Source organism: Galeopterus variegatus, unplaced genomic scaffold (assembly GCF_000696425.1).
Source record: "Galeopterus variegatus unplaced genomic scaffold, G_variegatus-3.0.2 Scaffold1249, whole genome shotgun sequence".
Lineage (NCBI taxonomy): Eukaryota > Metazoa > Chordata > Mammalia > Dermoptera > Cynocephalidae > Galeopterus > Galeopterus variegatus.
Window position 1 is genome coordinate 194,165 of NW_007727360.1, and position 13,392 is coordinate 207,556.

Genomic DNA, 13,392 nt, shown 5'->3' on the forward strand with positions numbered 1-13,392 from the left:
AGTTTCTCCCTGAGTTTTATTGTTCCCTCAGCTGTAGGGATTATATCTCCTCCTCCCACTGTTCCACTCCCACCCCTGACTGTTGCAATTCTTCGGGTCTCAGCCTAAACACCACTGCTCCTGAGGGGAGCTTTCCCTGGTCCCTGCACCGGGGCATGTCCCTTTGTTATCAGCTGCCGTGGTCCCCTTCCACATTATGATTCCTATTTGTCCAGTGTCTGATTTCCTCAATAGACTCAACGGATAGAAACAGGGCCTTATGCACCACTGTACCATCAGCACCGGATAAATACTAGGTACTGTTGGCGGAATGTTTGTGTCTCCTCAAAATTCATAGGTTGAAATCCCAACACCCAAGGTGATGGTGTTAGGAGGTGGGGCCTTTGTGATTAGTCATGAGTGTGGAGCCCTCATGAATGGGATTAGTGTCCCCATAAAAGAGACCCCAGAGAGCTCCCTCACCTCTTCCACCATGTGAGGCCACAGCCAGATGACGGCTGTCTATGAGCAAGGAAGGGGACCCTCACCAGACACTGAATCTGCCGTTGCCTTAATCTTGGACTTCCCAGCCTCCAGCACTGTGAGAAAGAAATGTCCATTGTGTATAAGCTACCCAATCTCTGGTAGTTTGTTAAAGCAGGCTGAACAGACTGAGACACCAGGTACTTAATATCTGAGAAAAAAAGGAAGGTAGAGAGGGAGGAAAAAAAATCCTCTCCTTTCTGCACTAGAGAAAGAGGAAAGAGAGCTTACAGAGTGGGAATAGGGTATCAAAGGGATTGTTGGTGGGACAAGGGAATGTTGACTTTGTTTTCTGGGAAATATCCCCATCCCCCAGCATTTTAGAATATGGCTTTTAAAGTCCATTTTGCCCAGTAGCAGCTTCCCAACTACAGACAGGATGGAGTCTTCTTAGGAAATTATAATATCTAATCAGTTATTTCTGGTGAATTGCACTGCTGGAAAAAATATTAGTAGGTAAAATTTTTTGTTGTTGTTTTGATTTTTGTTAACTGGCTGGTAGGGAGATCTGAACCCCTGACCTTGGTGTTACAACACCACGCTCTAACCAACTGAGCTAAGCAGGCAGCTTATAGGTAAAATGGCAAATATCCAAACAAAATATATCAATAGTGAATAACCACACATTGACATCATTCATTGAACAGAAATTTTATTCTAATTAATGAAAGCCATTTGGTAAAATAGAATGATTATGGAAGATTAGGAGACGTGGATTCAAATCTTAGTTCCACGACTTACCTGATGAACCCCTGGCTTAGGGATCATCATTATTAATGGGGGTATCCTATATACCCTGTATTATGAGGATTTTTTTTAAAAGTTAAACTGAAAGTGTTTTACAAACTCTGAAGCACTATACAAATAATGCTATTTGTATAACAAAATCTTCCATGTTATTATATTTGTATGATAACATAAAGACTGGCTTTTGGTTTATTGGAGAGGTGGTCATTATGATTAAAAATTATAGGGAACTGGTGAACAATAAAATACAATATAAATGCCTTAATAAATAAATTCCAGGACCAAAATAAATTTTACTTTATTAAATTACATTGTTAGAGTGGTGATATCAACCACGGATTTACCTGAATTTGCAAGGAAACACGGGGCTTATGTTTTTTTTAATCATGCACGTGATTTGTCCGCTCATGGATCCTTGTGTCCAGTTCTTTTCTATCTGTACTGTGAACAGCCTCAAAATATACTTTGTAGCCCATTTTCCCATAGTTGACGAGCTAACAGGAACTTGAAAGTCAGGAGAGTAGAGCTGGGCACAGGTAAAGAGAGAAAAACAAAGCTGCCTGAACTTTCTTCAGTAAGACCGCTGTTGGCTCTCTGGTGCCCTCTGCAGGCTAATGCGAGAAAGGGCACTGAAAGCTTTAGGGAAAGAACACAGAAGGTCTTATGGCCAACATCAATTTGATTTCTAAACCCGACTCTTGTGCATGAATCACCTGTGGACGTTGTTCAGATGCAGCTTCTCAAGCACATGAGAGGTTAGTCTCTCTCTGCCATTTTCTGCCATGTGAGACCACAGGGTCACTGTTGCCTCCACCAGTACCCTCACCAGATGTGTTCCTTGGACTTTGGACTTCCCAGCCTCAGAAACTATAAGCAATAAATTTAGGTTTTTTACAACAATGACAAAAAGTGCAGCTTCTCATTCTGTAGTTCTGGGGTGAGGTCTGGGATTCTGCATTCCTAATAGCTCCCAGGTGGTGCAGCAGGGCTGCGTGTCCACAGCTACGTGTGGAGCGCAGGGCTCAAAGGGACTTTCAGAGTAGTGGATGTCAGAGGTGGAAAGGACATTTGGAGTGCACAACCCCCTATTTTAGAGGTGAGGAAACAGAACAGAAAGAGAAGGCAGGCACCAGTACAAATGTATAAGATGTCAGATGTTTCATTCCCTAAGCCTAATTATTTTGTCTGTGATATCAAATGATGGGCTCGGAAAGTCTTTCAAAAGGTAGCCGAACACACCACCCCCAAAATATGCCGCTTTGGCATAAGGATTATTTTGAGCTAAAGGCAATTGAGAAGAACCGGATACAAGAAAAGCTCTCTTCCCTCACCCTATATGCCTAAAAGCAGCACATAAATTTGCAATGGTGTCCTTCCTCCCCTTTCTACCAGGAAGGACTAAGTTGATTACTGGAGATGACTTTAGAGGCTTATCAGCCTGGAGACAGCACCAGAGGAGCCTACATAACAAACTTTTCTAAGTAGCCTGTATCTACATTTGCCTTCCACAGCTTGCCACTCCTAGAGACTCAAAATCCATTTCCTTTTTCTTGTAGCTTCTCTAGAAATGTTTTGCTCTTTGTTAAAGATGCTATATAGACAAGAGTTCTAAGCCACCTCATTGAGAGCTAGGCTTTCCCTGAGTTTCCTCCCATGCATATGTAAGATATACATGTTAATAAACTTCCATTCATTTTTCTCTTGTTAATCTGTCTTTTGTTACAGGGACCCCAGCCAGGCACTTAGAAGGGTAGAGAAAAATTATTTTTTCCTCCTCTACACTTTCCAGCTCTAATACTTAATGATGATATCACTTGCCCAGGGCCACAGCTAGATACAGTGGTGCAGGTCTTTGCCTTCTTGAGATTAGGTAGAGGTCAACAAAGATTAATCTGATTGCCTAATGTGTTGAGCATGAAAATGGCTGTTTTGTACAACAGGAATATATTTTTTTCTCTATTTCTCCTTGACATGCTGCTGGCTGGGGAAGTAACCAGTTCTAGATGAGGAGGAAGATGCTCCTGGTTTCCAAATGAAATTAATATTTTGAAGATGGTAAGAGCCCAATCCAGATATTTCATGGGGAGGGAGAATGGGGGTGGGGGTGGTGAAGGATAGAAATAACAATAAGTTCTTCTTACTGTTATCTCTAGCGGCAACAACAAAGAAAAGCCAACACCCAAAACAGACAGCTCCAGCCTGTCATCCACCAGGTAAGGGGGGTGCGGGGTGAGGGGAACTGCTTCAAGTCTTCAAGCCTTACCACTTTACCAACCCCCAGGGTATCCACATCCCCAGATCAGGTGGAGACCCTGCCTCCCCCAATGCCATAGTTGCTCCTAGGGTGCAAAGAAACAGAATTTCCAGATTTCCAATTTAAGGACACTTAACAGACAAATTTATTTATTTATTTTTTTTCCTTTTCCTTTTTTCATGTCCGGCAATGGATCGCAACCCTCAGTGTCGCGCCCATACCGGACCGGGACCGGCAACAGGATCACAACCCTCGGCGTTGCCCCCGCACCTCGCTCAGCCAGTGAGCGGGAACCGGTCTGTATGTGGGATCCGAACCCTCGGCGGGAGCGCCTCCGCACCCTCAAGTGGCACACTGTAGCAGTGCGCCACCGGGCCGGCCCTTAACAGACAAATTTAGCTGATTCTCAACTCTATTAGATGTAATTGGTACAAGCTTTGGAATGAATTACCTTCAAATAACAGGTGATGCCACCCTTTATAATCCAGGGCCTTGGAATGGATTACCCCCAAACCACAATTAATTGGCAGAATATGTAAAATAAGCATTGACTCATGGAACTCATTAACAGTATCATTTAAAGGGATCTTTAAGCTATATGAATTTAGAAATACAGAAACTGATACTCCTATGTATAATTTGACATGGGGTAGTGGAAAAGTTTTCTGAACAGAGAAGAAGAAGATAAAGGCTTTAGCTCCGTATCTGCCACTTAGTGGACATGTGTCCTTGGACAAGCTATTTAGCCTCTCTGGGATTCAAATTCCTACATTTGTAACTTGAAAGGGTTGTAATAGATGGTCTCTCAGTTCTCTTTTAGCTCCTATATTTTATGGCCTTGAAACCTGTTGGGAGCGAGCAGCCCCACTCCCCTCTTTGTGTGGCTGTGACAGTTGCCTCGTAATCTGCTTGTGCCAGAAACTGATTGCTCCTGGCTATGCAAGTTAATTTGCAAGTGACCTTTTATCCTTCTCCAGAAACTGTTTAACCATAAACATTCTGGGCAGCAACCTTTACTTTGAATGTCCTGTCTTTGTTTCTCCTCAAGATGTTATATCTTTACATTCCAGACACTTTGCAGCATGCCTGCTTTTTCCCTATATAAGCTGTAACTTTCAAACCAATAAACGAGACTTGATCAGAATACTGTCTTGTCTCCATTTCTCACGTCTCTTGTCTCATCCAATTTCCACTCCCCTCTCCAGGGTCTGCGTTGAATATCCCACGGGTCGGGACAGAAACCTGTATAGCCTTAAAGAAAATTCACAATTTCTGCAGAAGAAAAATGTTACTAGAAACATCTCTCTTGTACCTTGTTGTCGCACACAGAACTGTCTGTTCTGTTTGGGTTGACACATGGGGAAACTGTATACACAGCTTGTCATCTGGGGCCTCAATCACATTCGGCTTTGTTTCCTAGCAACATATTTGACACATTTCAGGACCTCATATATGGTGAGTGAGTGAATGAAAGAGTCGAGTTGGGCTGGCTGGTTAGCTCAGTTGGGTAAAGCACGGCATCGATAACACCAAGGTCCAGGGTTCGGATCCCCACACCAGCCAGACACCAAAAAACAAAAAAGTAAGAAAGGAAGGAGTCCAATCTTAATTCAGAAATTGTGAAATTCCTGCAAGGCTCAAGAACACAATTTCGTTGATCCTACTTCCAGTTACTACTCTGTCCTCCCTTTAAAGCCAAATCTCAAAAGAGATGACCTGCCAACTCCATTTCCTCCCTTCTCAGAGTGTTCCAATCCTTCCGCACCTCAGGCTGCTGAAATAGTCCTAACTTACCAATGACTTGGGTTGGTAAACCAAAAGAGCCTTTTGTAGTCTTTGTTACATCTGATCATTCACCAGCATTCAACTCCACCTCTACCTTCTTGTCTGTAGCCAGTTCACCTGTGGCTTGGTTCACACCACACACGTCTGGTTTCCCTCAAGCTCCTATCATTGCTTATCCTAAACGTGCTTTGTAGGTTCGCCTTTCTCCCTGGCCATGAGGTGCTGGAATTTCTCAAGATGCAGTTCTACAAGCATTCCTTGAACTATTATTTCATGCATCTATATGCCACTGACTCCCAAATGAACACTTTCAGATCAGACCTCTCCCCTGCATCCCAAGCTTATGTCTCTAAGGACCCACAGTGCCACCTCGATATCACAAAGGCCATTCAAATGCAATACGGCCAACTCACTGATAAGAAAACAAACCCAATTAAAATTAGGCAAAAAGTCTTGAACAGACATATCACCAAAGAAGATACACATATGTCAAATAAGTGCATGAAAAGATATTCAACAGTGTTAAAATCACACCCATTAGAACAGCCAAATGAATAAAGACAAACAAACCTGGCAATACTAAGTAGTGATGAAGATATAGAGCAACACACTTTGCTGGTGGGAAAGAAAAATGGCATAGCCATTCTGGAAAATAGCTAAGCTTTTTTTTTATAGTCAAACATAAATTTATACAAGCCAGCACCCCAATTCTAGGCATTTACCCTAGAGGAATGAAAACCTATGTTTACATGAAAAACCTATGCAAGAAACTATACAGCATCATTATTCATAAATGCCGAAGTTGGAAACAACCCAAATGTCTTTCAATGGATGAGCAGATTAATAAGCTGTGGTACACCCAAACAATGCAATGCTGCTTAGGAACAGAAAGAAATGAACTGTTGATGCACACAACAACACAGATGAGAAGTATAGATCTGATCATCACATCTTGGGCACAGGTGCTGATGGTCAGTGCTGTGCCCCATGAATATGTATAATCATAAAAAAAAAAAAAAAAAAAAAAGAAATAGAAGACAGAGCTTATACCAAAACAGCAACAACAAAAACACAACAACACAGATGAATCTCAAATGCATTATGCTAAGTGAAAGAAGCCAGACTGCAAAGACTATACGAATACACTACATGATTCCACTTGAAGGACATTCTTGAAAAGGTCAAAGTTTCTTTTGCTATCCTTGGGGCCTTTCCTTTTTAATAAGGTCACTACTTTTATTAAGGAACAGATAGAGGCTATTCAAGCATGGCCCATTCAGATTCATTATCAACGACTGGAAATGGAACATTCCTCTAATGAGCGACATCGATCTGCTCGTCCTTCAAAAAATAGAGCTTGAGAGTCAAAGATGGGTAATGAGGATGTTATTCTGCAGCAACCTAAGACAGGGATATCTGTCCAGCTACAGTTATTCCCAATGACGGGTAAGCTGTTATAGAATTGAACATCCCAACCTAAGCCAGACACAGCTCTTATTATGTTGGGCTATGTTTCCATTTCTCATATAAGAAAAGAAAGGGGGATATGTTGGGGACCTGTAGCCCCACCCCCCTTCTTGTGTGACCAGGCCTACGTGACAATCTGCTTATGTCAGATGTCTGTGCTTACGGGATATCTGCCTCATAATCTGTTTGTGCCTGGGACGCTGTGCTCCTGGCTATGCAATTCTACTCAAGAGTGACCTCTTATCTCCTTTCAAGTTTCTGCTTTCTTGTAAAGATTGGGGGCTTCCTTGCATCAGAGATTTTCTGACTTTCTTTCTTCTCAAGATCTTATCGTATTCCTGCATTCCTAACTCCTTACAATATGCCTGCTTTTTCCTATATAAGATGTAACCTAAGAATCAATAAACTAGACTTGATCAGAATACTGTCTTGTCTCCCATCTCTCGCGTCTCTTGCTTCCATCCCATTCCCACTCTCCCCTCCAGGGTCTGCATTGAATATCCTGTGGGTCGGGACACAAAGGTTGGCATGAGCAAATGTTTGGGAGATGAAATTGTTATGTATCCTGATTACAGTGGTGGTTATAGGAATCTATGCATTTGTCAAAATGCATAGAAATGTATATACTCCCACCCCCCCCAAAACCCCTGAATTTTACTGTATGTGAATTTAAAAACATTAAAATACAGTAAGTCCCAAACTGAATCCGCTATTTCCCTCCTCCACTCCCACCATGTGGTCCTCTTCTGTCCAGGGCTGTCGAGCTCAGTGCACCTCACACCGCACCCAACTGGGATGCTGACAGCTCCCACTCCTGCCCTATGTCCGTCCGGTGTCTCGCTCACCCTGTCTGCAGCTCTCCACCTCACTTAGATCTTCCAGCCCTCACCACAGACTCTCCCAGACAACTTCCATACCCTGCTGCTGGTCTCACCGTTTCCACTCTCGCCTGCCTCCAATCAACATTCCACACAGCAGTCAGGGAGAACTTTGAAAAGCACACACTGGGTCATTGCATCCCCTTGCTGAAAACCTTTCAGAGCATTCCCATTGCTCTTAGGATGAAATTCAGGATCTGCATGTTTTGGCTCCGGCTTCTCTCTGCAGCCTCATCTGGTGACCCCCCTCTGCTCTCCCTCTGCACTCCACTGGCTGGCCTGGCCTTTCCTCAGAAAGTCACCCTCCATCGAGTGTCAACCTCCATCCAGCCTCGGCCTTTGACATGCTCTTCTTTTGGTCTAGCAGTTGCAGAGTACTGAAAAAATAAATTAATTAATTAAATTAAATTTAAGTCTTTGATAACTTGAAACTTTAAGGTTAAATTAAATGAAATAATCAATACTCATTAAATATCTGGTCATTTCTAAATAAGTTAAAATACTAAAACATTAATTATTAAGCAAAAGATTTTTTTGTTTGTTTTATTATCTACCTGACACCTGGACTGGATTATGAATTCTTCTGGTTTTTCTAATATTTGGCTACAACTCTAAGCACAAGAAATTCTGTTCCTGAAGACCTAAAAGCTAATGCTGTGCAATTCAACGTAAATTTCCAGGGACAAATTTCATGCCTGTGTGTGGGCCGTACCCAGAGTTCACCAAAAGCACCTGATGCCATAACCAGAGACATTCGCACTGTGAGCCAGGATGAGAAGTTGCTGACTTCATACTGAGGACAGCTTTTTCCCAAGATCATTGGAATAAGACTTCCTATTAAAATGACTCTTATCCATCTTAATTTTCCCTTACTTATTTCTTCCTCTTTAACTTGGCAGGATGATTCTGTAGCTAAAATTACAATATTGCAGCTTCTGTAACTTACAAGTTGTCACTCCAGCTTTAACCCAGTCCTGGGGAGCTGGATTACCTCCTGACTGAACAGGGAGGAGCCCATGTAGTTCGAACACTTCTTGCTGCACATGGATAACTACATCGGGTATTGCAGAGACAGTTACAAAAAAATTAATGAACAGGCTACTGGGTAGTGAGCAGGCTACTGGGTGGTGAGCAGGCACATGGTTGAAACAGGCAGAGGCCTCGTCTGCCCGCTCAGTTGTAGCTGGTCCAGTTCATGGGTGCCCGGCTAAGGAGCACCCTCCAGACTCTCAGTATTATCTTCTGGGTATTCAGAAAACTAACCTCCCTGGTGTGCTGTGTTCTCTCAAGTGTTAAATGTGCAGCCATGCATTGAGTGTCAAATGGTCAAATGGCTGAAACAACAAAAACACAAAGAAATGCATGCTAATGTGGACACCCTAACCTATGTGTGGCACGAATGATGCACTGAGGCCAGGAAACCAGCATGATGGTGACTGAGAATGGTGGTGATACCCTAAGTTTTTGTCAAACTCTCACCCAGGTGAGGGCCTGAGCAAAAGTGGGGAATTGTTAAATAAAAATTATAGGAGCCCTTTGTTGTGGACTAAGTTCCCGCACTAGGTCCCAAAAGACCAGACTAAAAGTCAAAATGGAGCCATGTCATCCAGGTTGTGGTCTGACCTTCTGAGAAATTAGGAGAAAGAGATAAAAGCCAATTTCCCTAAACAGGCCAGTTGAAATCTTCAGTAGGTATGATAATGAAGTTCCCTCCTCTTTAATTCTTACACAGGACAGCCTGAAGTACCTTGCTGTTAACTGATCAGTTGTTTTCCTGTTGCTCTGTTTCCTTGTCTCCAGCTCACAAGGAAAGTAACTTTGAAATGACCAATCTGCTTTTTGTTCTTCGATTCTACTTTCTTCAGCTCTTCTATCTATAAAGCCTTAGTTATTTATAATTAGACTTTCTCTGAATTTGTGTTGGGTGGTGTTCCTGGGGTTGATCCTTACATTTGTCTCCCAGTCAACTTTAGAAAATTATTTCTGTCTCTGTTGGAGTGAGCATGCCAAATCAGTTCCCTGTGATAACAGCAAGGACGGGAACAGAAACCAGAGTGAGCCTTGGTGAGACCTTGCACCTGGCTCCTTGCACAGAGCCCCTGCAGCTCACGTCCCCCTCCCTTCTGCTTCTTGTTTCCTACATTCCATTCCCTCAGCCCCTCTTCAAAAATCTCCAGTCTGGTCATTCTCCTTCTGGTTTACTGGAGAGATGGGTTAGCCTAACATCTCTCTTCACGTCACTGGTATTCCTGAATAAAAGCTGACTTCCATTTCCACCAACATTTGACTTTTGGGGTTGTTTATTTTTATTTGGGGGTAGGCAGCTGGACTTGGGCCTGGTAACAACATTTGGCAAGCCTCAGCCAGGTGGCTGAGTGCCCCTGTTATCAGATTTTGGTGAGCCGAGTCAGAAGCTGAGTGCCTTGGGCAGTTTAGTCCCCCTACTTCCATGGAGTAAGGCTGGGTCCACGTGTGGGTGCCATCTGCCTGTGGTAGGCCAGCCCCATGGCTGGGAATTTGGGGACTTTCCCTGATTTCCAGCAGCAACATTAACTACCAGTTCTCTGGCTTTTGGAAGACAGCATTAGTGAGGACTTTGATGAGCTCTGAGCTGGTACATCCATCTGGGAGTCGTCTTTCTACACCATTTGTTTGTTAAAAGGTACCATTCTGGGTGTGAGAAATGACTCAAGGACGTAAAAGCCAGCATTTTGTTTGTTTGGGAAACTCTGTCTTTTTGGTTTTGAGTAACTAAGTTTGTGCCTTTTGGTCATTAAAGACCCTATGACCAAAAAGAAAATTTTTTTTTTCTGAGTTTCTCCTAGTACACTTGAGAAACAGAAACTACGATCCAGAAAGTTATAATTGGCTAAGTCTCTGGACAAAAATCTTTCTCTCTGTGCACACAGTTCTGCAAGTGTTAAAACAGAAACTCACTGTTCCAGCCGGTTGAGGAAAAGTCAAGGTCACTTGGAGATTTTGGTATTTTTATGTAATTCAGCCAGTCCTAGCTAAGTGTGAACACTGAGAAAACCCAAATCTCATCTGAAACTGAAACTGAAGGGGGAAAAAAACTGTAAAAATGTCTTTGTGCTCTGCTAGAGGATTTTTAGGGTTAAAATTTTAAGCCCAGCCTAAATCTGAATGATCCTTGTTATCCTTAGATAAAATGAAGCTAATTTAGTGTTGTTGATGAGAAAGGAGCAGGTCAGTAGAAGAAGAGGAGATGCGAGGAAAGCCATGGCTATGATGTAGTCGTGATCAGGAGGGTTAAAAGAAAAGAGAATACTCATGTGTGAGAAAGAATTTTGTGCAGTGAGCTATTGTCTTAAAGCAAAATGACTGGTTATTTAGGAAAAAGGAAATATACGACAAAAACAGAGTCTAAAGCAAAGTTGTAGAAATGTCTGAGTAAGTCATAATGATGGTTTGTGAAGGGTGATTTTATAAAAGATTTTGTGCGTGTGTGTGATTAAGTTGGCTATAATTAGAAGAGAATTTTTCTAAGCCTTTTTTCTTTTATTGAAACATAATTGATTATACATATTTGTGGGGTACAGAACTAAATTTCCCATATCAGAGCAAGGTTTTCTTGAAGTATTGATCTACTCTTAGTAAGATTACAAGAGATTTTGATTTTTCCCTAAAAATACCTTCAATTAGTTCAGATCCCCATACCAGCCAGCCACCAAAACCAAAAAAAAAAAAAAAATAAAGATATCTACAATCAGATTCATGGAAAAGACTATAACAAGTACTTTTTTTAAAAAAATGATAACTTCTTTATTTATATTACAATTATAGGTTTAAAACTACTGTTTTACTTAATCCTTTTAACAACCAGGTGAGGCAGTCAGGCTAGAGGATATTAGCTCCACTTTGCAGGCAAGAATGGAAATACTGTTCCTGTATTTAATATAAGACAGATCTGGGATATAAGTCCTGGGCTTCCATGCTCATAATTGCTTTTTTACCTCATGACTTTGTGATAAATTTTAAAGTAATCTGATTTTGCAGTGCTTTACAGTATGAGAGTAACGTCTGTCACATCTATTCGTGGCAGATTAGCTCCAGAGCCAACCAACCTAATTCATTACCTCATAACCTGGCACATTTTAAGGCACTCTTATACCCCTAACTCAATTTCACAGCTGCATTTGAGGGCCCCATGAGCCAAAACTGCAGCACAGCTGATCTGAATGGAGCATGGAATACAATGGCTAAGCGTGCTTTCATGTGTAACCTACACCTGGTGCGTCCTCACCTGTTGCTTAGATAGCAAGTCGCAGCAACTCAGTCAAGGCAGCAGAGGGAAGGCCCACTTAGGAATGGACGATGATGGAAAAACATGGGCATTAACATTCCCCGAAGCCCTCTTGCTGGTCTACTACATCATTACCAGCAGGACAAAGGGCAATACTTTCGGAATCCAGAATATGCAAGAAAAATGATTAATTAGGCTGTCTGCTGGAGCCTGAAAAGTCAAACAGTGCAGATTTCATCCATGCCAATCTAAGAATATGATTCACTCCTCCCTAATCTGAGTTTTTAGTAGAGGGTGGATCATCTGGAAATCAGGATATTCCATCCCAAAGCCCGGCAGGAAAAGGGCGGGCATTTCCCAGAGTTATAGACAGTACAGGGGGAAACAATCTGCCACTGTGTTCTTAATAGAAAGCACCCAATTGGCTTGAAGGGGAAAAGCTATCTTAGTAAGCTTTGGTCTTCCACAGGACATGGACCCACAGGAGACTAGCAAGATCAGGACCTGGGTGACAAACCTGATAATAGCAGGACTTCCTCATATAAGGTGCATAGGTCCAAGAAGAAAGGTCTAGGGCCGGCCCGGTGGCGCACTGCTACAGTGCGCCGCTTGGAAGCGCGGCAGTGCTCCTGCCGAGGGTTCGGATCCCACACACAGACAGGTTCCCGCTCACTGGCTGAGTGAGGTGCGGGCGCAGCACCAAGGGTTGCGATCCCGTTGCCGGTCCGGTCCGGTACGGGTGCGACACTGAGGGTTGCAATCCGTTGCCGGACACGAAAAAAGACAAAAAGGAAAAAAAAAAAAGAAAGAAAGGTCTATGAACACATTAAAATTCCAAACAGAATTTTGAGTATATGCAAAGGGGTCCTTCCTTTCTCCTATTCTGAGCTAGAGAAAAGGACAAAGCCAGTTGTTGCAGGGTAGGATACAGAAGCCACCAGATATCACTTAGAGCTAGTCAAGTCTAAGAGCTCTCAAAGCCATTACTGAAAAGCTGGAACTGGGACTCACAACAGAGAAAACTGAGTGCTGGATTTTGAGCTCTTTTTCCTAATTGTATATCAAGTCTTTTTGAAACAAGACCCTAGAAACCACCAGGTTCAAGAATGCCCCTGGGCTTGGTCCACTGCTGCAGGAGTCCTGGGGAACCTTGCACACAGGATTGGGTTATTCTTTCACCAACATTAAGCCCCAGGACAGAAGATGTGACAAAGCAGGACTCCTTCCTCTGTGGCTGGTGCTGATTTCAGGGAAGACAAGACCAACATGGAAAACACGGGAACTTTTCTTGGAACTGGGCATGGTGAGAGGTGCCTACCATAAACATAACCTACTGCCTTTTCCCAAAACCTACTGACCCTTTTCTTCCAGTTTCTGAAGATAAAGTGGAAAATAATCTTCTCTGAAGATACTTGATAATTCCAAAACCAGAAACACATGCTTCCAATGCAGTGTGCTTTTCAGATGCTCTGGTT